This window comes from Crinia signifera, chromosome 3 (assembly GCF_055691185.1).
Source record: "Crinia signifera chromosome 3, ASM5569118v1, whole genome shotgun sequence".
Taxonomy (NCBI): domain Eukaryota; kingdom Metazoa; phylum Chordata; class Amphibia; order Anura; family Myobatrachidae; genus Crinia; species Crinia signifera.
In genome coordinates this window covers 321879532-321901743 of record NC_139219.1, presented here as the reverse complement: position 1 = coordinate 321901743, position 22212 = coordinate 321879532, and the positions used below count along the sequence as shown (strand labels likewise).

The window sequence follows — 22212 nt, the reverse complement described above, 5'->3', positions numbered from 1 at the left end:
CTGTATGCATCCTCTCCAAAAGAGACGCCTTGAAAAGCCTTATTCTGCAATGCTCAGTAGGCAGTCATAGCATACATCCTGTGCGTCTTTCTACCAAGGTATGATACTGCTGATCAAACTAAATATAAAAATGTCCTCTACTTTGAACACTTGATCAATATCAATGCCATTCATTATATAAGATAGGAGATTCTGATACTAAACCAGCCTCGTGTTAAGACTTACAGCAATCTAAAGTGTGGAATGGGCATTAACTTGCATCCTTATCAGATGTGGACACTCTGGTGTCTTTGAACCTCTAGCAAGTTATAATGATTATCATTGCTCCATACTCTAAGAGACACCATTAGAACCCTGGAAAGTTGCAGATCCTGAGTACACTGAAAATCTACAGTTGCTCACAAAATGTTTTCAACGCAGGGGATGTAGCTCAGTGGTAGAGCGCATGCTTTGCATGTATGAGGCCCCGGGTTCAATCCCCGGCATCTCCATCTTTAGCAAAATCAAGATTCTTGCTTAACTGTATGCATCCTTTTCAAAACAGACGCCTTGAAAAGCCTTATTCTGCAATGCTCAGTAGGCAGTCATAGCATACATCCTGTGCGTCATTCTACCAAGGTATGATACTGCTGATCAAACTAAATATAAAAATGTCCTCTACTTTGAACACTTGATCAATATCAATGCCATTCATTATATAAGATAGGAGATTCTGATACTAAACCAGCCTCGTGTTAAGACTTACAGCAATCTAAAGTGTGGAATGGGCATTAACTTGCATCCTTATCAGATGTGGAAACTCTGGTGTCTTTGAACCTCTAGCAAGTTATAATGATTATCATTGCTCCATACTCTAAGAGACACCATTAGAACCCTGGAAAGTTGCAGATCCTGAGTACACTGAAAATCTACAGTTGCTCACGAAACATTTTCAACGCAGGGGATGTAGCTCAGTGGTAGAGCGCATGCTTTGCATGTATGAGGCCCCGGGTTCAATCCCCGGCATCTCCATCTTTTGCAAAATCAAGATTCTTGCTTAACTGTATGCATCCTCTCCAAAAGAGACGCCTTGAAAAGCCTTATTCTGCAATGCTCAGTAGGCAGTCATAGCATACATCCTGTGCGTCTTTCTACCAAGGTATGATACTGCTGATGAAACTAAATATAAAAATGTCCTCTACTTTGAACACTTGATCAATATCAATGCCATTCATTATATAAGATAGGAGATTCTGATACTAAACCAGCCTCGTGTTAAGACTTACAGCAATCTAAAGTGTGGAATGGGCATTAACTTGCATCCTTATCAGATGTGGACACTCTGGTGTCTTTGAACCTCTAGCAAGTTATAATGATTATCATTGCTCCATACTCTAAGAGACACCATTAGAACCCTGGAAAGTTGCAGATCCTGAGTACACTGAAAATCTACAGTTGCTCACAAAATGTTTTCAACGCAGGGGATGTAGCTCAGTGGTAGAGCGCATGCTTTGCATGTATGAGGCCCCGGGTTCAATCCCCGGCATCTCCATCTTTAGCAAAATCAAGATTCTTGCTTAACTGTATGCATCCTTTTCAAAACAGACGCCTTGAAAAGCCTTATTCTGCAATGCTCAGTAGGCAGTCATAGCATACATCCTGTGCGTCTTTCTACCAAGGTATGATACTGCTGATGAAACTAAATATAAAAATGTCCTCTACTTTGAACACTTGATCAATATCAATGCCATTCATTATATAAGATAGGAGATTCTGATACTAAACCAGCCTCGTGTTAAGACTTACAGCAATCTAAAGTGTGGAATGGGCATTAACTTGCATCCTTATCAGATGTGGACACTCTGGTGTCTTTGAACCTCTAGCAAGTTATAATGATTATCATTGCTCCATACTCTAAGAGACACCATTAGAACCCTGGAAAGCCGCAGATCCTGAGTACACTGAAAATCTACAGTTGCTCACGAAACGTTTTCAACGCAGGGGATGTAGCTCAGTGGTAGAGCGCATGCTTTGCATGTATGAGGCCCCGGGTTCAATCCCCGGCGTCTCCACCTTTTGCAAAGTTAAGATTCTTACTTAACTGTATGTATCCTCTACAAAAGAGCAAGAGACCAACAAATGAATGATTGCACTCTAAATTGATGAACAAAGTTTAATTACAATTGAATAATTTAACAAAAGTAATTTAAGAATGAAAAATATGAATGATTGCACTTTAAATTAATGAGCAAAGTTTAATTACAATCGAATAATTTAACAAAACTAATTACTTAAGAACAAAAGATATCTTTAAATACATTGGGCAGACAGGAGGATGGGTTTGGAATTTGATATAAAACATATAGAGGGAAATTTACTAAGATGTGAGTTGTATTTCACAAGGGATGTTGCTATGGACAACCAGGCAGATACTATCTATTTTCTTCTAGTAGGTGTTAAAAAAATGAGAAGTAGTTTCTGATAGGTTGCCCATAGCAACATTCAATGTGAAACACAACTCACATCTTAGTATATTTCCCCCATAATGTTTTGCTCAAGAAACTTTTCAATGTAGGGGATGTAGCTCAGTGGTAGAGCGCATGCTTTGCATGTATGAGGCCCCGGGTTCAATCCCTGGCATCTCCATCTTTAGCAAAATCAAGATTCTTGCTTAACTGTATGCATCCTCTCCAAAAGAGAAGCCTTGAAAAGCCTTATTCTGCAATGCTCAGTAGGCAGTCATAGCATACATCCTGTGCGTCTTTCTACCAAGGTATGATACTGCTGATCAAACTAAATATAAAAATGTCCTCTACTTTGAACACTTGATCAATATCAATGCCATTCATTATATAAAATAGGAGATTCTGATACTAAACCAGCCTCGTGTTAAGACTTACAGCAATCTAAAGTGTGGAATGGGCATTAACTTGCATCCTTATCAGATGTGGACACTCTGGTGTCTTTGAACCTCTAGCAAGTTATAATGATTATCATTGCTCCATACTCTAAGAGACACCATTAGAACCCTGGAAAGTTGCAGATCCTGAGTACACTGAAAATCTACAGTTGCTCACGAAACATTTTCAACGCAGGGGATGTAGCTCAGCGCATGCTTTGCATGTATGAGGCCCCGGGTTCAATCCCCGGCATCTCCATCTTTTGCAAAATCAAGATTCTTGCTTAACTGTATGCATCTTCTCCAAAAGAGACGCCTTGAAAAGCCTTATTCTGCAATGCTCAGTAGGCAGTCATAGCATACATCCTGTGCGTCTTTCTACCAAGGTATGATACTGCTGATCAAACTAAATATAAAAATGTCCTCTACTTTGAACACTTGATCAATATCAATGCCATTCATTATATAAGATAGGAGATTCTGATACTAAACCAGCCTCGTGTTAAGACTTACAGCAATCTAAAGTGTGGAATGGGCATTAACTTGCATCCTTATCAGATGTGGACACTCTGGTGTCTTTGAACCTCTAGCAAGTTATAATGATTATCATTGCTCCATACTCTAAGAGACACCATTAGAACCCTGGAAAGCCGCAGATCCTGAGTACACTGAAAATCTACAGTTGCTCACGAAACGTTTTCAACGCAGGGGATGTAGCTCAGTGGTAGAGCGCATGCTTTGCATGTATGAGGCCCCGGGTTCAATCCCCGGCATCTCCATCTTTTGCAAAATCAAGATTCTTGCTTAACTGTATGCATCCTCTCCAAAAGAGACGCCTTGAAAAGCCTTATTCTGCAATGCTCAGTAGGCAGTCATAGCATACATCCTGTGCGTCTTTCTACCAAGGTATGATACTGCTGATCAAACTAAATATAAAAATGTCCTCTACTTTGAACACTTGATCAATATCAATGCCATTCATTATATAAAATAGGAGATTCTGATACTAAACCAGCCTCGTGTTAAGACTTACAGCAATCTAAAGTGTGGAATGGGCATTAACTTGCATCCTTATCAGATGTGGACACTCTGGTGTCTTTGAACCTCTAGCAAGTTATAATGATTATCATTGCTCCATACTCTAAGAGACACCATTAGAACCCTGGAAAGCCGCAGATCCTAAGTACACTGAAAATCTACAGTTGCTCACGAAACGTTTTCAACGCAGGGGATGTAGCTCCGTGGTAGAGCGCATGCTTTGCATGTATGAGGCCCCGGGTTTAATCCCCGGCATCTCCATCTTTTGCAAAATCAAGATTCTTGCTTAACTGTATGCATCCTCTCCAAAAAAGACGCCTTGAAAAGCCTTATTCTGCAATGCTCAGTAGGCAGTCATAGCATACATCCTGTGCGTCTTTCTACCAAGGTATGATACTGCTGATCAAACTAAATATAAAAATGTCCTCTACTTTGAACACTTGATCAATATCAATGTCATGCATTATATAAAATAGGAGATTCTGATACTCAACCAGCCTCGTGTTAAGACTTACAGCAATCTAAAGTGTGGAATGGGCATTAACTTGCATCCTTATCAGATGTGGACACTCTGATGTCTTTGAACCTCTAGCAAGTTATAATGATTATCATTGCTCCATACTCTAAGAGACACCATTAGAACCCTGGAAAGTTGCAGATCCTGAGTACACTGAAAATCTACAGTTGCTCACGAAACGTTTTCAACGCAGGGGATGTAGCTCAGTGGTAGAGCGCATGCTTTGCATGTATGAGGCCCCGGGTTCAATCCCCGGCATCTCCATCTTTTGCAAAATCAAGATTCTTGCTTAACTGTATGCATCCTCTCCAAAAGAGACGCCTTGAAAATCCTTACTCTGCAATGCTCAGTAGGCAGTCATAGCATACATCCTGTGCGTCTTTCTACCAAGGTATGATACTGCTGATCAAACTAAATATAAAAATGTCCTCTACTTTGAACACTTGATCAATATCAATGCCATTCATTATATAAGATAGGAGATTCTGATACTAAACCAGCCTCGTGTTAAGACTTACAGCAATCTAAAGTGTGGAATGGGCATTAACTTGCATCCTTATCAGATGTGGACACTCTGGTGTCTTTGAACCTCTAGCAAGTTATAATGATTATCATTGCTCCATACTCTAAGAGACACCATTAGAACCCTGGAAAGTTGCAGATCCTGAGTACACTGAAAATCTACAGTTGCTCACAAAATGTTTTCAACGCAGGGGATGTAGCTCAGTGGTAGAGCGCATGCTTTGCATGTATGAGGCCCCGGGTTCAATCCTCGGCATCTCCATCTTTTGCAAAATCAAGATTCTTGCTTAACTGTATGCATCCTCTCCAAAAGAGACGCCTTGAAAAGCCTTATTCTGCAATGCTCAGTAGGCAGTCATAGCATACATCCTGTGCATCTTTCTACCAAGGTATGATACTGCTGATCAAACTAAATATAAAAATGTCCTCTACTTTGAACACTTGATCAATATCAATGCCATTCATTATATAAGATAGGAGATTCTGATACTAAACCAGCCTCGTGTTAAGATTTACAGCAATCTAAAGTGTGGAATGGGCATTAACTTGCATCCTTATCAGATGTGGACACTCTGGTGTCTTTGAACCTCTAGCAAGTTATAATGATTATCATTGCTCCATACTCTAAGAGACACCATTAGAACCCTGGAAAGTTGCAGATCCTGAGTACACTGAAAATCTACAGTTGCTCTCGAAACGTTTTCCACGCAGGGGATGTAGCTCAGTGGTAGAGCGCATGCTTTGCATGTATGAGGCCCCAGGTTCAATCCCTGGCATACCCATCTTTTGCAAAATCAAGATTCTTGCTTAACTGTATGCATCCTCTCCAAAAGAGACGCCTTGAAAATCCTTACTCTGCAATGCTCAGTAGGCAGTCATAGCATACATCCTGTGCATCTTTCTACCAAGGTATGATACTGCTGAACAAAATAAATATAAAAATGTCCTCTACTTTGAACACTTGATCAATATCAATGCCATTCATTATATAAGATAGGAGATTTTGATACTAAACCAGCCTCGTGTTAAGACTTACAGCAGTCTAAAGTGTGGAATGGGCATTAACTTGCATCCTTATCAGATGTGGACACTCTGGTGTCTTTGAACCTCTAGCAAGTTATAATGATTATCATTGCTCCATACTCTAAGAGACACCATTAGAACCCTGGAAAGTTGCAGATCCTGAGTACACTGAAAATCTACAGTTGCTCACGAAACATGTTCAACGCAGGGGATGTAGCTCAGTGGTAGAGCGCATGCTTTGCATGTATGAGGCCCCGGGTTCAATCCCCGGCATCTCCATCTTTTGCAAAATCAAGATTCTTCCTAACTGTATGCATCCTCTCCAAAAGAGACGCCTTGAAAAGCCTTATTCTGCAATGCTCAGTAGGCAGTCATAGCATACATCCTGTGCGTCTTTCTACCAAGGTATGATACTGCTGATCAAACTAAATATAAAAATGTCCTCTACTTTGAACACTTGATCAATATCAATGCCATTCATTATATAAGATAGAAGATTCTGATACTAAACCAGCCTCGTGTTAAGACTTACAGCAATCTAAAGTGTGGAATGGGCATTAACTTGCATCCTTATCAGATGTGGACACTCTGGTGTCTTTGAACCTCTAGCAAGTTATAATGATTATCATTGCTCCATACTCTAAGAGACACCATTAGAACCCTGGAAAGTTGCAGATCCTGAGTACACTGAAAATCTACAGTTGCTCACGAAACGTTTTCAACGCACGGGATGTAGCTCAGTGGTAGAGCGCATGCTTTGCATGTATGAGGCCCCGGGTTCAATCCCCGGCATCTCCATCTTTTGCAAAATCAAGATTCTTGCTTAACTGTATGCATCCTCTCCAAAAGAGACGCCTTGAAAAGCCTTATTCTGCAATGCTCAGTAGGCAGTCATAGCATACATCCTGTGCGTCTTTCTACCAAGGTATGATACTGCTGATCAAACTAAATATAAAAATGTCCTCTACTTTGAACACTTGATCAATATCAATGCCATTCATTATATAAGATAGGAGATTCTGATACTAAACCAGCCTCGTGTTAAGACTTACAGCAATCTAAAGTGTGGAATGGGCATTAACTTGCATCCTTATCAGATGTGGACACTCTGGTGTCTTTGAACCTCTAGCAAGTTATAATGATTATCATTGCTCCATACTCTAAGAGACACCATTAGAACCCTGGAAAGTTGCAGATCCTGAGTACACTGAAAATCTACAGTTGCTCACGAAATGTTTTCAACGCAGGGGATGTAGCTCAGTGGTAGAGCGCATGCTTTGCATGTATGAGGCCCTGGGTTCAATCCCCAGCATCTCCATCTTTTGCAAAATCAAGATTCTTGCTTAACTGTATGCATCCTCTCCAAAAGAGACGCCTTGAAAAGCCTTATTTTGCAATGCTCAGTAGGCAGTCATAGCATACATCCTGTGCGTCTTTCTACCAAGGTATGATACTGCTGATCAAACTAAATATAAAAATGTCTTCTACTTTGAACACTTGATCAATATCAATGCCATTCATTATATAAGATAGGAGATTCTGATACTAAACCAGCCTCGTGTTAAGACTTACAGCAATCTAAAGTGTGGAATGGGCATTAACTTGCATCCTTATCAGATGTGGACACTCTGGTGTCTTTGAACCTCTAGCAAGTTATAATGATTATCATTGCTCCATACTCTAAGAGACACCATTAGAACCCTGGAAAGCCGCAGATCCTGAGTACACTGAAAATCTACAGTTGCTCACGAAACATTTTCAACGCAGGGGATGTAGCTCAGTGGTAGAGCGCATGCTTCGCATGTATGAGGCCCCGGGTTCAATCCCCGGCATCTCCATCTTTTGCAAAATCAAGATTCTTGCTTAACTGTATGCATCCTCTCCAAAAGAGACGCCTTGAAAAGCCTTATTCTGCAATGCTCAGTAGGCAGTCATAGCATACATCCTGTGCGTCTTTCTACCAAGGTATGATACTGCTGATCAAACTAAATATAAAAATGTCCTCTACTTTGAACACTTGATCAATATCAATGCCATTCATTATATAAGATAGGAGATTCTGATACTAAACCAGCCTCGTGTTAAGACTTACAGCAATCTAAAGTGTGGAATGGGCATTAACTTGCATCCTTATCAGATGTGGACACTCTGGTGTCTTTGAACCTCTAGCAAGTTATAATGATTATCATTGCTCCATACTCTAAGAGACACCATTAGAACCCTGGAAAGTTGCAGATCCTGAGTACACTGAAAATCTACAGTTGCTCACGAAATGTTTTCAACACAGGGGATGTAGCTCAGTGGTAGAGCGCATGCTTTGCATGTATGAGGCCCCGGGTTCAATCCCCGGCATCTCCATCTTTAGCAAAATCAAGATTCTTGCTTAACTGTATGCATCCTTTTCAAAACAGACGCCTTGAAAAGCCTTATTCTGCAATGCTCAGTAGGCAGTCATAGCATACATCCTGTGCGTCTTTCTACCAAGGTATGATACTGCTGATCAAACTAAATATAAAAATGTCCTCTACTTTGAACACTTGATGAATATCAATGCCATTCATTATATAAGATAGGAGATTCTGATACTAAACCAGCCTCGTGTTAAGACTTACAGCAATCTAAAGTGTGGAATGGGCATTAACTTGCATCCTTATCAGATGTGGACACTCTGGTGTCTTTGAACCTCTAGCAAGTTATAATGATTATCATTGCTCCATACTCTAAGAGACACCATTAGAACCCTGGAAAGTTGCAGATCCTGAGTACACTGAAAATCTACAGTTGCTCACGAAACATTTTCAACGCAGGGGATGTAGCTCAGTGGTAGAGCGCATGCTTTGCATGTATGAGGCCCCGGGTTCAATCCCCGGCATCTCCATCTTTTGCAAAATCAAGATTCTTGCTTAACTGTATGCATCCTCTCCAAAAGAGACGCCTTGAAAAGCCTTATTCTGCAATGCTCAGTAGGCAGTCATAGCATACATCCTGTGCGTCTTTCTACCAAGGTATGATACTGCTGATCAAACTAAATATAAAAATGTCCTCTACTTTGAACACTTGATCAATATCAATGCCATTCATTATATAAGATAGGAGATTCTGATACTAAACCAGCCTCGTGTTAAGACTTACAGCAATCTAAAGTGTGGAATGGGCATTAACTTGCATCCTTATCAGATGTGGACACTCTGGTGTCTTTGAACCTCTAGCAAGTTATAATGATTATCATTGCTCCATAATCTAAGAGACACCATTAGAACCCTGGAAAGCCGCAGATCCTGAGTACACTGAAAATCTACAGTTGCTCACGAAACGTTTTCAACGCAGGGGATGTAGCTCAGTGGTAGAGCGCATGCTTTGCATGTATGAGGCCCCGGGTTCAATCCCCGGCATCTCCATCTTTTGCAAAATCAAGATTCTTGCTTAACTGTATGCATCCTCTCCAAAAAAGACGCCTTGAAAAGCCTTACTCTGCAATGCTCAGTAGGCAGTCATAGCATACATCCTGTGCGTCTTTCTACCAAGGTATGATACTGCTGATCAAACTAAATATAAAAATGTCCTCTACTTTGAACACTTGATCAATATCAATGTCATGCATTATATAAGATAGGAGATTCTGATACTAAACCAGCCTCGTGTTAAGACTTACAGCAATCTAAAGTGTGGAATGGGCATTAACTTGCATCCTTATCAGATGTGGACACTCTGGTGTCTTTGAACCTCTAGCAAGTTATAATGATTATCATTGCTCCATACTCTAAGAGACACCATTAGAACCCTGGAAAGCCGCAGATCCTGAGTACACTGAAAATCTACAGTTGCTCACGAAACGTTTTCAACGCAGGGGATGTAGCTCAGTGGTAGAGCGCATGCTTTGCATGTATGAGGCCCCGGGTTCAATCCCCGGCAACTCCATCTTTTGCAAAATCAAGATTCTTGCTTAACTGTATGCATCCTCTCCAAAAGAGACGCCTTGAAAAGCCTTATTCTGCAATGCTCAGTAGGCAGTCATAGCATACATCCTGTGCGTCTTTCTACCAAGGTATGATACTGCTGATCAAACTAAATATAAAAATGTCCTCTACTTTGAACACTTGATCAATATCAATGCCATTCATTATATAAAATAGGAGATTCTGATACTAAACCAGCCTCGTGTTAAGACTTACAGCAATCTAAAGTGTGGAATGGGCATTAACTTGCATCCTTATCAGATGTGGACACTCTGGTGTCTTTGAACCTCTAGCAAGTTATAATGATTATCATTGCTCCATACTCTAAGAGACACCATTAGAACCCTGGAAAGCCGCAGATCCTAAGTACACTGAAAATCTACAGTTGCTCACGAAACGTTTTCAACGCAGGGGATGTAGCTCAGTGGTAGAGCGCATGCTTTGCATGTATGAGGCCCCGGGTTTAATCCCCGGCATCTCCATCTTTTGCAAAATCAAGATTCTTGCTTAACTGTATGCATCCTCTCCAAAAGAGACGCCTTGAAAAGCCTTATTTTGCAATGCTCAGTAGGCAGTCATAGCATACATCCTGTGCGTCTTTCTACCAAGGTATGATACTGCTGATCAAACTAAATATAAAAATGTCTTCTACTTTGAACACTTGATCAATATCAATGCCATTCATTATATAAGATAGGAGATTCTGATACTAAACCAGCCTCGTGTTAAGACTTACAGCAATCTAAAGTGTGGAATGGGCATTAACTTGCATCCTTATCAGATGTGGACACTCTGGTGTCTTTGAACCTCTAGCAAGTTATAATGATTATCATTGCTCCATACTCTAAGAGACACCATTAGAACCCTGGAAAGCCGCAGATCCTGAGTACACTGAAAATCTACAGTTGCTCACGAAACATTTTCAACGCAGGGGATGTAGCTCAGTGGTAGAGCGCATGCTTCGCATGTATGAGGCCCCGGGTTCAATCCCCGCCATCTCCATCTTTTGCAAAATCAAGATTCTTGCTTAACTGTATGCATCCTCTCCAAAAGAGACGCCTTGAAAAGCCTTATTCTGCAATGCTCAGTAGGCAGTCATAGCATACATCCTGTGCGTCTTTCTACCAAGGTATGATACTGCTGATCAAACTAAATATAAAAATGTCCTCTACTTTGAACACTTGATCAATATCAATGCCATTCATTATATAAGATAGGAGATTCTGATACTAAACCAGCCTCGTGTTAAGACTTACAGCAATCTAAAGTGTGGAATGGGCATTAACTTGCATCCTTATCAGATGTGGACACTCTGGTGTCTTTGAACCTCTAGCAAGTTATAATGATTATCATTGCTCCATACTCTAAGAGACACCATTAGAACCCTGGAAAGTTGCAGATCCTGAGTACACTGAAAATCTACAGTTGCTCACGAAACATTTTCAACGCAGGGGATGTAGCTCAGTGGTAGAGCGCATGCTTTGCATGTATGAGGCCCCGGGTTCAATCCCCGGCATCTCCATCTTTTGCAAAATCAAGATTCTTGCTTAACTGTATGCATCCTCTCCAAAAGAGACGCCTTGAAAAGCCTTATTCTGCAATGCTCAGTAGGCAGTCATAGCATACATCCTGTGCGTCTTTCTACCAAGGTATGATACTGCTGATCAAACTAAATATAAAAATGTCCTCTACTTTGAACACTTGATCAATATCAATGCCATTCATTATATAAGATAGGAGATTCTGATACTAAACCAGCCTCGTGTTAAGACTTACAGCAATCTAAAGTGTGGAATGGGCATTAACTTGCATCCTTATCAGATGTGGACACTCTGGTGTCTTTGAACCTCTAGCAAGTTATAATGATTATCATTGCTCCATACTCTAAGAGACACCATTAGAACCCTGGAAAGCCGCAGATCCTGAGTACACTGAAAATCTACAGTTGCTCACGAAACATTTTCAACGCAGGGGATGTAGCTCAGTGGTAGAGCGCATGCTTCGCATGTATGAGGCCCCGGGTTCAATCCCCGCCATCTCCATCTTTTGCAAAATCAAGATTCTTGCTTAACTGTATGCATCCTCTCCAAAAGAGACGCCTTGAAAAGCCTTATTCTGCAATGCTCAGTAGGCAGTCATAGCATACATCCTGTGCGTCTTTCTACCAAGGTATGATACTGCTGATCAAACTAAATATAAAAATGTCCTCTACTTTGAACACTTGATCAATATCAATGCCATTCATTATATAAGATAGGAGATTCTGATACTAAACCAGCCTCGTGTTAAGACTTACAGCAATCTAAAGTGTGGAATGGGCATTAACTTGCATCCTTATCAGATGTGGACACTCTGGTGTCTTTGAACCTCTAGCAAGTTATAATGATTATCATTGCTCCATACTCTAAGAGACACCATTAGAACCCTGGAAAGTTGCAGATCCTGAGTACACTGAAAATCTACAGTTGCTCACGAAACATTTTCAACGCAGGGGATGTAGCTCAGTGGTAGAGCGCATGCTTTGCATGTATGAGGCCCCGGGTTCAATCCCCGGCATCTCCATCTTTTGCAAAATCAAGATTCTTGCTTAACTGTATGCATCCTCTCCAAAAGAGACGCCTTGAAAAGCCTTATTCTGCAATGCTCAGTAGGCAGTCATAGCATACATCCTGTGCGTCTTTCTACCAAGGTATGATACTGCTGATCAAACTAAATATAAAAATGTCCTCTACTTTGAACACTTGATCAATATCAATGCCATTCATTATATAAGATAGGAGATTCTGATACTAAACCAGCCTCGTGTTAAGACTTACAGCAATCTAAAGTGTGGAATGGGCATTAACTTGCATCCTTATCAGATGTGGACACTCTGGTGTCTTTGAACCTCTAGCAAGTTATAATGATTATCATTGCTCCATACTCTAAGAGACACCATTAGAACCCTGGAAAGCCGCAGATCCTGAGTACACTGAAAATCTACAGTTGCTCACGAAACGTTTTCAACGCAGGGGATGTAGCTCAGTGGTAGAGCGCATGCTTTGCATGTATGAGGCCCCGGGTTCAATCCCCGGCATCTCCATCTTTTGCAAAATCAAGATTCTTGCTTAACTGTATGCATCCTCTCCAAAAAAGACGCCTTGAAAAGCCTTACTCTGCAATGCTCAGTAGGCAGTCATAGCATACATCCTGTGCGTCTTTCTACCAAGGTATGATACTGCTGATCAAACTAAATATAAAAATGTCCTCTACTTTGAACACTTGATCAATATCAATGTCATGCATTATATAAGATAGGAGATTCTGATACTAAACCAGCCTCGTGTTAAGACTTACAGCAATCTAAAGTGTGGAATGGGCATTAACTTGCATCCTTATCAGATGTGGACACTCTGGTGTCTTTGAACCTCTAGCAAGTTATAATGATTATCATTGCTCCATACTCTAAGAGACACCATTAGAACCCTGGAAAGCCGCAGATCCTGAGTACACTGAAAATCTACAGTTGCTCACGAAACGTTTTCAACGCAGGGGATGTAGCTCAGTGGTAGAGCGCATGCTTTGCATGTATGAGGCCCCGGGTTCAATCCCCGGCATCTCCATCTTTTGCAAAATCAAGATTCTTGCTTAACTGTATGCATCCTCTCCAAAAGAGACGCCTTGAAAAGCCTTATTCTGCAATGCTCAGTAGGCAGTCATAGCATACATCCTGTGCGTCTTTCTACCAAGGTATGATACTGCTGATCAAACTAAATATAAAAATGTCCTCTACTTTGAACACTTGATCAATATCAATGCCATTCATTATATAAAATAGGAGATTCTGATACTAAACCAGCCTCGTGTTAAGACTTACAGCAATCTAAAGTGTGGAATGGGCATTAACTTGCATCCTTATCAGATGTGGACACTCTGGTGTCTTTGAACCTCTAGCAAGTTATAATGATTATCATTGCTCCATACTCTAAGAGACACCATTAGAACCCTGGAAAGCCGCAGATCCTAAGTACACTGAAAATCTACAGTTGCTCACAAAACATTTTCGACGCAGGGGATGTAGCTCAGTGGTAGAGCGCATGCTTTGCATGTATGAGGCCCCGGGTTCAATCCCCGGCATCTCTATCTTTTGCAAAATCAAGATTCTTGCTTAACTGTATGCATCCTCTCCAAAAAAGACGCCTTGAAAAGCCTTATTCTGCAATGCTCAGTAGGCAGTCATAGCATACATCCTGTGCGTCTTTCTACCAAGGTATGATACTGCTGATCAAACTAAATATAAAAATGTCCTCTACTTTGAACACTTGATCAATATCAATGTCATGCATTATATAAGATAGGAGATTCTGATACTAAACCAGCCTCGTGTTAAGACTTACAGCAATCTAAAGTGTGGAATGGGCATTAACTTGCATCCTTATCAGATGTGGACACTCTGGTGTCTTTGAACCTCTAGCAAGATATAATGATTATCATTGCTCCATACTCTAAGAGACACCATTAGAACCCTGGATAGTTGCAGATCCTGAGTACACTGAAAATCTACAGTTGCTCACGAAACGTTTTCAACGCAGGGGATGTAGCTCAGTGGTAGAGCGCATGCTTTGCATGTATGAGGCCCCGGGTTCAATCCCCGGCATCTCCATCTTTTGCAAAATCAAGATTCTTGCTTAACTGTATGCATCCTTTTCAAAAGAGACGCCTTGAAAAGCCTTATTCTGCAATGCTCAGTAGGCAGTCATAGCATACATCCTGTGTGTCTTTCTACCAAGGTATGATACTGCTGATCAAACTAAATATAAAAATGTCCTATACTTTGAACACTTGATCAATATCAATGCCATTCATTATATAAGATAGGAGATTCTGATACTAAACCAGCCTCGTGTTAAGACTTACAGCAATCTAAAGTGTGGAATGGGCATTAACTTGCATCCTTATCAGATGTGGGCACTCTGGTGTCTTTGAACCTCTAGCAAGTTATAATGATTATCATTGCTCCATACTCTAAGAGACACCATTAGAACCCTGGAAAGTCGCAGATCCTGAGTACACTGAAAATCTACAGTTGCTCACGAAACATTTTCAACGCAGAGGTTGTAGCTCAGTGGTAGAGCGCATGCTTCGCATGTATGAGGCCCCGGGTTCAATCCCCGGCGTCTCCACCTTAAGCAAAGTCAAGATTCTTGCTTAACTGTATGTATCCTCTCCAAAAGAGCAAAAGACCAACAAATGAATGATTGCACTCTAAATTGATGAACAAAGTTTAATTACAATTGAATAAGTTAACAAAAGTAATTTAAGAATGAAAAATATGAATGATTGCACTTTAAATTAATGAGCAAAGTTTAATTACAATCGTATAATTTAACAAAACTAATTTCTTAAGAACAAAAGATATCTTTAAATACATTGGGCAGACAGGAGGATGGGTTTGGAATTTGATATAAAACATATAGAGGGAAATTTACTAAGATGTGAGTTGTATTTCACAATTGATGTTGCTATGGACAACCAGGCAAATACTATCTATTTTCTTCTAGTAGGTGTTAAAAAAATGAGAAGTAGTTTCTGATAGGTTGCCCATAGCAACATTCAATGTGAAACACAACTCACATCTTAGTATATTTCCCCCATAATGTTTTGCTGAAGAAACTTTTTCAATGTAGGGGATGTAGCTCAGTGGTAGAGCGCATGCTTTGCATGTATGAGGCCCCGGGTTTAATCCCCGGCGTCTCCATCTTTTGCAAAATCAAGATTCTTGCTTAACTGTATGCATCCTCTCCAAAAGAGACGCCTTGAAAAGCCTTATTCTGCAATGCTCAGTAGGCAGTCATAGCATACATCCTGATCGTCTTTCTACCAAGGTATGATACTGCTGATCAAACTAAATATAAAAATGTCCTCTACTTTGAACACTTGATCAATATCAATGCCATTCATTATATAAGATAGGAGATTCTGATACTAAACCAGCCTCGTGTTAAGACTTACAGCAATCTAAAGTGTGGAATGGGCATTAACTTTCATCCTTATCAGATGTGGACACTCTGGTGTCTTTGAACCTCTAGCAAGACATAATGATTATCATTGCTCCATACTCTAAGAGACACCATTAGAACCCTGGAAAGTCGCAGATCCTGAGTACACTGAAAATCTACAGTTGCTCACGAAACATTTTCAACGCAGGGGTTGTAGCTCAGTGGTAGAGCGCATGCTTTGCATGTATGAGGCCCCGGGTTCAATCCCCGGCATCTCCATCTTTTGCAAAATCAAGATTCTTGCTTAACTGTATGCATCCTCTCCAAAAGAGACGCCTTGAAAAGCCTTATTCTGCAATGCTCAGTAGGCAGTCATAGCATACATCCTGTGCGTCTTTCTACCAAGGTATGATACTGCTGATCAAACTAAATATAAAAATGTCCTATACTTTGAACACTTGATCAATATCAATGCCATTCATTATATAAGATAGGAGATTCTGATACTAAACCAGCCTCGTGTTAAGACTTACAGCAATCTAAAGTGTGGAATGGGCATTAACTTGCATCCTTATCAGATGTGGGCACTCTGGTGTCTTTGAACCTCTAGCAAGTTATAATGATTATCATTGCTCCATACTCTAAGAGACACCATTAGAACCCTGGAAAGTCGCAGATCCTGAGTACACTGAAAATCTACAGTTGCTCACGCAACATTTTCAACGCAGAGGTTGTAGCTCAGTGGTAGAGCGCATGCTTCGCATGTATGAGGCCCCGGGTTCAATCCCCGGCGTCTCCACCTTAAGCAAAGTCAAGATTCTTGCTTAACTGTATGTATCCTCTCCAAAAGAGCAAAAGACCAACAAATGAATGATTGCACTCTAAATTGATGAACAAAGTTTAATTACAATTGAATAAGTTAACAAAAGTAATTTAAGAATGAAAAATATGAATGATTGCACTTTAAATTAATGAGCAAAGTTTAATTACAATCGTATAATTTAACAAAACTAATTTCTTAAGAACAAAAGATATCTTTAAATACATTGGGCAGACAGGAGGATGGGTTTGGAATTTGATATAAAACATATAGAGGGAAATTTACTAAGATGTGAGTTGTATTTCACAATTGATGTTGCTATGGACAACCAGGCAAATACTATCTATTTTCTTCTAGTAGGTGTTAAAAAAATGAGAAGTAGTTTCTGATAGGTTGCCCATAGCAACATTCAATGTGAAACACAACTCACATCTTAGTATATTTCCCCCATAATGTTTTGCTCAAGAAACTTTTTCAATGTAGGGGATGTAGCTCAGTGGTAGAGCGCATGCTTTGCATGTATGAGGCCCCGGGTTTAATCCCCGGCGTCTCCATCTTTTGCAAAATCAAGATTCTTGCTTAACTGTATGCATCCTCTCCAAAAGAGACGCCTTGAAAAGCCTTATTCTGCAATGCTCAGTAGGCAGTCATAGCATACATCCTGATCGTCTTTCTACCAAGGTATGATACTGCTGATCAAACTAAATATAAAAATGTCCTCTACTTTGAACACTTGATCAATATCAATGCCATTCATTATATAAGATAGGAGATTCTGATACTAAACCAGCCTCGTGTTAAGACTTACAGCAATCTAAAGTGTGGAATGGGCATTAACTTTCATCCTTATCAGATGTGGACACTCTGGTGTCTTTGAACCTCTAGCAAGACATAATGATTATTATTGCTCCATACTCTAAGAGACACCATTAGAACCCTGGAAAGTCGCAGATCCTGAGTACACTGAAAATCTACAGTTGCTCACGAAACATTTTCAACGCAGGGGTTGTAGCTCAGTGGTAGAGCGCATGCTTTGCATGTATGAGGCCCCGGGTTCAATCCCCGGCATCTCCATCTTTTGCAAAATCAAGATTCTTGCTTAACTGTATGCATCCTCTCCAAAAAAGACGCCTTGAAAAACCTTATTCTGCAATGCTCAGTAGGCAGTCATAGCATACATCCTGTGCGTCTTTCTACCAAGGTATGATACTGCTGATCAAACTAAATATAAAAATGTCCTCTACTTTGAACACTTGATCAATATCAATGCCATTCATTATATAAAATAGGAGATTCTGATACTAAACCAGCCTCGTGTTAAGACTTACAGCAATCTAAAGTGTGGAATGGGCATTAACTTGCATCCTTATCAGATGTGGACACTCTGGTGTCTTTGAACCTCTAGCAAGTTATAATGATTATCATTGCTCCATACTCTAAGAGACACCATTAGAACCCTGGAAAGCCGCAGATCCTAAGTACACTGAAAATCTACAGTTGCTCACGAAACGTTTTCAACGCAGGGGATGTAGCTCAGTGGTAGAGCGCATGCTTTGCATGTATGAGGCCCCGGGTTCAATCCCCGGCATCTCCATCTTTTGCAAAATCAAGATTCTTGCTTAACTGTATGCATCCTCTCCAAAAAAGACGCCTTGAAAAGCCTTATTCTGCAATGCTCAGTAGGCAGTCATAGCATACATCCTGTGCGTCTTTCTACCAAGGTATGATACTGCTGATCAAACTAAATATAAAAATGTCCTTTACTTTGAACACTTGATCAATATCAATGCCATTCATTATATAAGATAGGAGATTCTGATACTAAACCAGCCTCGTGTTAAGACTTACAGCAATCTAAAGTGTGGAATGGGCATTAACTTGCATCCTTATCAGATGTGGACACTCTGGTGTCTTTGAACCTCTAGCAAGTTATAATGATTATCATTGCTCCATACTCTAAGAGACACCATTAGAACCCTGGAAAGCCGCAGATCCTGAGTACACTGAAAATCTACAGTTGCTCACGAAACGTTTTCAACGCAGGGGATGTAGCTCAGTGGTAGAGCGCATGCTTCGCATGTATGAGGCCCCGGGTTCAATCCCCGGCATCTCCATCTTTTGCAAAATCAAGATTCTTGCTTAACTGTATGCATCCTCTCCAAAAGAGACGCCTTGAAAATCCTTACTCTGCAATGCTCAGTAGGCAGTCATAGCATACATCCTGTGCGTCTTTCTACCAAGGTATGATACTGCTGATCAAACTAAATATAAAAATGTCCTCTACTTTGAACACTTTGCTCAAGAAACTCTTTCAATGAGGGGATGTAGCTCAGTGGTAGAGCGCATGCTTCGCATGTATGAGGCCCCGGGTTCAATCCCCGGCGTCTCCACCTTACGCAAAGTCAAGATTCTTGCTTAACTGTATGTATCCTCTCCAAAAGAGCAAAAGACCAACAAATGAATGATTGCACTCTAAATTGATGAACAAAGTTTAATTACAATTGAATAAGTTAACAAAAGTAATTTAAGAATGAAAAATATGAATGATTGCATTTTAAATTAATGAGCAAAGTTTAATTACAATCGTATAATTTAACAAAACTAATTTCTTAAGAACAAAAGATATCTTTAAATACATTGGGCAGACAGGAGGATGGGTTTGGAATTTGATATAAAACATATAGAGGGAAATTTACTAAGATGTGAGTTGTATTTCACAATTGATGTTGCTATGGACAACCAGGCAAATACTATCTATTTTCTTCTAGTAGGTGTTAAAAAAATGAGAAGTAGTTTCTGATAGGTTGCCCATAGCAACATTCAATGTGAAACACAACTCACATCTTAGTATATTTCCCCCATAATGTTTTGCTCAAGAAGCTTTTTCAATGTAGGGGATGTAGCTCAGTGGTAGAGCGCATGCTTTGCATGTATGAGGCCCCGGGTTCAATCCCCGGCGTCTCCATCTTTTGCAAAATCAAGATTCTTGCTTAACTGTATGCATCCTCTCCAAAAGAGAAGCCTTGAAAAGCCTTATTCTGCAATGCTCAGTAGGCAGTCATAGCATACATCCTGTGCGTCTTTCTACCAAGGTATGATACTGCTGATCAAACTAAATAACTTGCATCCTTATCAGATGTGGACACTCTGGTGTCTTTGAACCTCTAGCAAGTTATAATGATTATCATTGCTCCATACTCTAAGAGACACCATTAGAACCCTGGAAAGTTGCAGATCCTGAGTACACTGAAAATCTACAGTTGCTCACGAAACGTTTTCAACGCAGGGGATGTAGCTCAGTGGTAGAGCGCATGCTTTGCATGTATGAGGCCCCGGGTTTAATCCCCGGCAACTCCATCTTTTGCAAAATCAAGATTCTTGCTTAACTGTATGCATCCTCTCCAAAAGAGACGCCTTGAAAATCCTTACTCTGCAATGCTCAGTAGGCAGTCATAGCATACATCCTGTGCGTCTTTCTACCAAGGTATGATACTGCTGATCAAACTAAATATAAAAATGTCCTCTACTTTGAACACTTTGCTCAAGAAACTCTTTCAATGAGGGGATGTAGCTCAGTGGTAGAGCGCATGCTTCGCATGTATGAGGCCCCGGGTTCAATCCCCGGCGTCTCCACCTTACGCAAAGTCAAGATTCTTGCTTAACTGTATGTATCCTCTCCAAAAGAGCAAAAGACCAACAAATGAATGATTGCACTCTAAATTGATGAACAAAGTTTAATTACAATTGAATAAGTTAACAAAAGTAATTTAAGAATGAAAAATATGAATGATTGCATTTTAAATTAATGAGCAAAGTTTAATTACAATCGTATAATTTAACAAAACTAATTTCTTAAGAACAAAAGATATCTTTAAATACATTGGGCAGACAGGAGGATGGGTTTGGAATTTGATATAAAACATATAGAGGGAAATTTACTAAGATGTGAGTTGTATTTCACAATTGATGTTGCTATGGACAACCAGGCAAATACTATCTATTTTCTTCTAGTAGGTGTTAAAAAAATGAGAAGTAGTTTCTGATAGGTTGCCCATAGCAACATTCAATGTGAAACACAACTCACATCTTAGTATATTTCCCCCATAATGTTTTGCTCAAGAAGCTTTTTCAATGTAGGGGATGTAGCTCAGTGGTAGAGCGCATGCTTTGCATGTATGAGGCCCCGGGTTCAATCCCCGGCGTCTCCATCTTTTGCAAAATCAAGATTCTTGCTTAACTGTATGCATCCTCTCCAAAAGAGAAGCCTTGAAAAGCCTTATTCTGCAATGCTCAGTAGGCAGTCATAGCATACATCCTGTGCGTCTTTCTACCAAGGTATGATACTGCTGATCAAACTAAATAACTTGCATCCTTATCAGATGTGGACACTCTGGTGTCTTTGAACCTCTAGCAAGTTATAATGATTATCATTGCTCCATACTCTAAGAGACACCATTAGAACCCTGGAAAGTTGCAGATCCTGAGTACACTGAAAATCTACAGTTGCTCACGAAACGTTTTCAACGCAGGGGATGTAGCTCAGTGGTAGAGCGCATGCTTTGCATGTATGAGGCCCCGGGTTTAATCCCCGGCAACTCCATCTTTTGCAAAATCAAGATTCTTGCTTAACTGTATGCATCCTCTCCAAAAGAGACGCCTTGAAAAGCCTTATTCTGCAATGCTCAGTAGGCAGTCATAGCATACATCCTGTGCGTCTTTCTACCAAGGTATGATACTGCTGATCAAACTAAATATAAAAATGTCCTCTACTTTGAACACTTGATCAATATCAATGCCATTCATTATATAAAATAGGAGATTCTGATACTAAACCAGCCTCGTGTTAAGACTTACAGCAATCTAAAGTGTGGAATGGGCATTAACTTGCATCCTTATCAGATGTGGACACTCAGGTGTCTTTGAACCTCTAGCAAGTTATAATGATTATCATTGCTCCATACTCTAAGAGACACCATTAGAACCCTGGAAAGTTGCAGATCCAGAGTACACTGAAAATCTACAGTTGCTCACGAAACGTTTTCAACGCAGGGGATGTAGCTCAGTGGTAGAGCGCATGCTTCGCATGTGTGAGGCCCCGGGTTCAATCCCCGGCATCTCCATCTTTTGCAAAATCAAGATTCTTGCTTAACTGTATGCATCCTCTCCAAAAGAGACGCCTTGAAAATCCTTACTCTGCAATGCTCAGTAGGCAGTCATAGCATACATCCTGTGCGTCTTTCTACCAAGGTATGATACTGCTGATCAAACTAAATATAAAAATGTCCTCTACTTTGAACACTTGATCAATATCAATGCCATTCATTATATAAGATAGGAGATTCTGATACTAAACCAGCCTCGTGTTAAGACTTACAGCAATCTAAAGTGTGGAATGGGCATTAACTTGCATCGTTATCAGATGCGGACACTCTGGTGTCTTTGAACCTCTAGCAAGTTATAATGATTATCATTGCTCCATA

General features: G+C 40.3%; 41 non-coding genes across 41 annotated transcripts; all 41 read left to right on the top strand.

Annotated features, from left to right (window-relative positions):
- Positions 1 to 419: 419 nt before the first annotated feature.
- TRNAA-UGC (transfer RNA alanine (anticodon UGC)) lies at positions 420 to 491 on the top strand. The gene has a single exon. It is a non-coding gene; the product is annotated as a tRNA-Ala (tRNA).
- Positions 492 to 939: 448 nt separating this feature from the next.
- On the top strand, positions 940 to 1011 carry TRNAA-UGC (transfer RNA alanine (anticodon UGC)). The gene has a single exon. It is a non-coding gene; the product is annotated as a tRNA-Ala (tRNA).
- Positions 1012 to 1459: 448 nt separating this feature from the next.
- Positions 1460 to 1531, top strand: TRNAA-UGC (transfer RNA alanine (anticodon UGC)). The gene has a single exon. It is a non-coding gene; the product is annotated as a tRNA-Ala (tRNA).
- Positions 1532 to 1979: 448 nt separating this feature from the next.
- TRNAA-UGC (transfer RNA alanine (anticodon UGC)) lies at positions 1980 to 2051 on the top strand. The gene has a single exon. It is a non-coding gene; the product is annotated as a tRNA-Ala (tRNA).
- A 502-nt stretch (positions 2052 to 2553) lies between these two features.
- TRNAA-UGC (transfer RNA alanine (anticodon UGC)) lies at positions 2554 to 2625 on the top strand. Its single transcript has one exon. It is a non-coding gene; the product is annotated as a tRNA-Ala (tRNA).
- A 960-nt stretch (positions 2626 to 3585) lies between these two features.
- On the top strand, positions 3586 to 3657 carry TRNAA-UGC (transfer RNA alanine (anticodon UGC)). Its single transcript has one exon. It is a non-coding gene; the product is annotated as a tRNA-Ala (tRNA).
- Positions 3658 to 4105: 448 nt separating this feature from the next.
- Positions 4106 to 4177, top strand: TRNAA-UGC (transfer RNA alanine (anticodon UGC)). Its single transcript has one exon. It is a non-coding gene; the product is annotated as a tRNA-Ala (tRNA).
- A 448-nt stretch (positions 4178 to 4625) lies between these two features.
- Positions 4626 to 4697, top strand: TRNAA-UGC (transfer RNA alanine (anticodon UGC)). The gene has a single exon. It is a non-coding gene; the product is annotated as a tRNA-Ala (tRNA).
- A 448-nt stretch (positions 4698 to 5145) lies between these two features.
- TRNAA-UGC (transfer RNA alanine (anticodon UGC)) lies at positions 5146 to 5217 on the top strand. The gene has a single exon. It is a non-coding gene; the product is annotated as a tRNA-Ala (tRNA).
- Positions 5218 to 5665: 448 nt separating this feature from the next.
- TRNAA-UGC (transfer RNA alanine (anticodon UGC)) lies at positions 5666 to 5737 on the top strand. The gene has a single exon. It is a non-coding gene; the product is annotated as a tRNA-Ala (tRNA).
- A 448-nt stretch (positions 5738 to 6185) lies between these two features.
- TRNAA-UGC (transfer RNA alanine (anticodon UGC)) lies at positions 6186 to 6257 on the top strand. Its single transcript has one exon. It is a non-coding gene; the product is annotated as a tRNA-Ala (tRNA).
- A 967-nt stretch (positions 6258 to 7224) lies between these two features.
- On the top strand, positions 7225 to 7296 carry TRNAA-UGC (transfer RNA alanine (anticodon UGC)). The gene has a single exon. It is a non-coding gene; the product is annotated as a tRNA-Ala (tRNA).
- Positions 7297 to 7744: 448 nt separating this feature from the next.
- On the top strand, positions 7745 to 7816 carry TRNAA-CGC (transfer RNA alanine (anticodon CGC)). The gene has a single exon. It is a non-coding gene; the product is annotated as a tRNA-Ala (tRNA).
- Positions 7817 to 8264: 448 nt separating this feature from the next.
- TRNAA-UGC (transfer RNA alanine (anticodon UGC)) lies at positions 8265 to 8336 on the top strand. The gene has a single exon. It is a non-coding gene; the product is annotated as a tRNA-Ala (tRNA).
- A 448-nt stretch (positions 8337 to 8784) lies between these two features.
- TRNAA-UGC (transfer RNA alanine (anticodon UGC)) lies at positions 8785 to 8856 on the top strand. Its single transcript has one exon. It is a non-coding gene; the product is annotated as a tRNA-Ala (tRNA).
- A 448-nt stretch (positions 8857 to 9304) lies between these two features.
- On the top strand, positions 9305 to 9376 carry TRNAA-UGC (transfer RNA alanine (anticodon UGC)). The gene has a single exon. It is a non-coding gene; the product is annotated as a tRNA-Ala (tRNA).
- A 448-nt stretch (positions 9377 to 9824) lies between these two features.
- Positions 9825 to 9896, top strand: TRNAA-UGC (transfer RNA alanine (anticodon UGC)). Its single transcript has one exon. It is a non-coding gene; the product is annotated as a tRNA-Ala (tRNA).
- A 448-nt stretch (positions 9897 to 10344) lies between these two features.
- TRNAA-UGC (transfer RNA alanine (anticodon UGC)) lies at positions 10345 to 10416 on the top strand. The gene has a single exon. It is a non-coding gene; the product is annotated as a tRNA-Ala (tRNA).
- A 448-nt stretch (positions 10417 to 10864) lies between these two features.
- On the top strand, positions 10865 to 10936 carry TRNAA-CGC (transfer RNA alanine (anticodon CGC)). Its single transcript has one exon. It is a non-coding gene; the product is annotated as a tRNA-Ala (tRNA).
- A 448-nt stretch (positions 10937 to 11384) lies between these two features.
- Positions 11385 to 11456, top strand: TRNAA-UGC (transfer RNA alanine (anticodon UGC)). Its single transcript has one exon. It is a non-coding gene; the product is annotated as a tRNA-Ala (tRNA).
- A 448-nt stretch (positions 11457 to 11904) lies between these two features.
- On the top strand, positions 11905 to 11976 carry TRNAA-CGC (transfer RNA alanine (anticodon CGC)). Its single transcript has one exon. It is a non-coding gene; the product is annotated as a tRNA-Ala (tRNA).
- A 448-nt stretch (positions 11977 to 12424) lies between these two features.
- Positions 12425 to 12496, top strand: TRNAA-UGC (transfer RNA alanine (anticodon UGC)). Its single transcript has one exon. It is a non-coding gene; the product is annotated as a tRNA-Ala (tRNA).
- Positions 12497 to 12944: 448 nt separating this feature from the next.
- TRNAA-UGC (transfer RNA alanine (anticodon UGC)) lies at positions 12945 to 13016 on the top strand. The gene has a single exon. It is a non-coding gene; the product is annotated as a tRNA-Ala (tRNA).
- A 448-nt stretch (positions 13017 to 13464) lies between these two features.
- On the top strand, positions 13465 to 13536 carry TRNAA-UGC (transfer RNA alanine (anticodon UGC)). The gene has a single exon. It is a non-coding gene; the product is annotated as a tRNA-Ala (tRNA).
- Positions 13537 to 13984: 448 nt separating this feature from the next.
- TRNAA-UGC (transfer RNA alanine (anticodon UGC)) lies at positions 13985 to 14056 on the top strand. Its single transcript has one exon. It is a non-coding gene; the product is annotated as a tRNA-Ala (tRNA).
- Positions 14057 to 14504: 448 nt separating this feature from the next.
- On the top strand, positions 14505 to 14576 carry TRNAA-UGC (transfer RNA alanine (anticodon UGC)). Its single transcript has one exon. It is a non-coding gene; the product is annotated as a tRNA-Ala (tRNA).
- A 451-nt stretch (positions 14577 to 15027) lies between these two features.
- Positions 15028 to 15096, top strand: TRNAA-CGC (transfer RNA alanine (anticodon CGC)). The gene has a single exon. It is a non-coding gene; the product is annotated as a tRNA-Ala (tRNA).
- Positions 15097 to 15599: 503 nt separating this feature from the next.
- On the top strand, positions 15600 to 15671 carry TRNAA-UGC (transfer RNA alanine (anticodon UGC)). The gene has a single exon. It is a non-coding gene; the product is annotated as a tRNA-Ala (tRNA).
- A 448-nt stretch (positions 15672 to 16119) lies between these two features.
- Positions 16120 to 16191, top strand: TRNAA-UGC (transfer RNA alanine (anticodon UGC)). The gene has a single exon. It is a non-coding gene; the product is annotated as a tRNA-Ala (tRNA).
- Positions 16192 to 16642: 451 nt separating this feature from the next.
- On the top strand, positions 16643 to 16711 carry TRNAA-CGC (transfer RNA alanine (anticodon CGC)). The gene has a single exon. It is a non-coding gene; the product is annotated as a tRNA-Ala (tRNA).
- Positions 16712 to 17214: 503 nt separating this feature from the next.
- Positions 17215 to 17286, top strand: TRNAA-UGC (transfer RNA alanine (anticodon UGC)). Its single transcript has one exon. It is a non-coding gene; the product is annotated as a tRNA-Ala (tRNA).
- A 448-nt stretch (positions 17287 to 17734) lies between these two features.
- Positions 17735 to 17806, top strand: TRNAA-UGC (transfer RNA alanine (anticodon UGC)). The gene has a single exon. It is a non-coding gene; the product is annotated as a tRNA-Ala (tRNA).
- Positions 17807 to 18254: 448 nt separating this feature from the next.
- TRNAA-UGC (transfer RNA alanine (anticodon UGC)) lies at positions 18255 to 18326 on the top strand. The gene has a single exon. It is a non-coding gene; the product is annotated as a tRNA-Ala (tRNA).
- A 448-nt stretch (positions 18327 to 18774) lies between these two features.
- TRNAA-CGC (transfer RNA alanine (anticodon CGC)) lies at positions 18775 to 18846 on the top strand. Its single transcript has one exon. It is a non-coding gene; the product is annotated as a tRNA-Ala (tRNA).
- Positions 18847 to 19050: 204 nt separating this feature from the next.
- Positions 19051 to 19122, top strand: TRNAA-CGC (transfer RNA alanine (anticodon CGC)). The gene has a single exon. It is a non-coding gene; the product is annotated as a tRNA-Ala (tRNA).
- A 503-nt stretch (positions 19123 to 19625) lies between these two features.
- TRNAA-UGC (transfer RNA alanine (anticodon UGC)) lies at positions 19626 to 19697 on the top strand. Its single transcript has one exon. It is a non-coding gene; the product is annotated as a tRNA-Ala (tRNA).
- A 320-nt stretch (positions 19698 to 20017) lies between these two features.
- Positions 20018 to 20089, top strand: TRNAA-UGC (transfer RNA alanine (anticodon UGC)). The gene has a single exon. It is a non-coding gene; the product is annotated as a tRNA-Ala (tRNA).
- A 204-nt stretch (positions 20090 to 20293) lies between these two features.
- Positions 20294 to 20365, top strand: TRNAA-CGC (transfer RNA alanine (anticodon CGC)). The gene has a single exon. It is a non-coding gene; the product is annotated as a tRNA-Ala (tRNA).
- A 503-nt stretch (positions 20366 to 20868) lies between these two features.
- On the top strand, positions 20869 to 20940 carry TRNAA-UGC (transfer RNA alanine (anticodon UGC)). The gene has a single exon. It is a non-coding gene; the product is annotated as a tRNA-Ala (tRNA).
- Positions 20941 to 21260: 320 nt separating this feature from the next.
- TRNAA-UGC (transfer RNA alanine (anticodon UGC)) lies at positions 21261 to 21332 on the top strand. The gene has a single exon. It is a non-coding gene; the product is annotated as a tRNA-Ala (tRNA).
- A 448-nt stretch (positions 21333 to 21780) lies between these two features.
- On the top strand, positions 21781 to 21852 carry TRNAA-CGC (transfer RNA alanine (anticodon CGC)). The gene has a single exon. It is a non-coding gene; the product is annotated as a tRNA-Ala (tRNA).
- Positions 21853 to 22212: the final 360 nt, after the last annotated feature.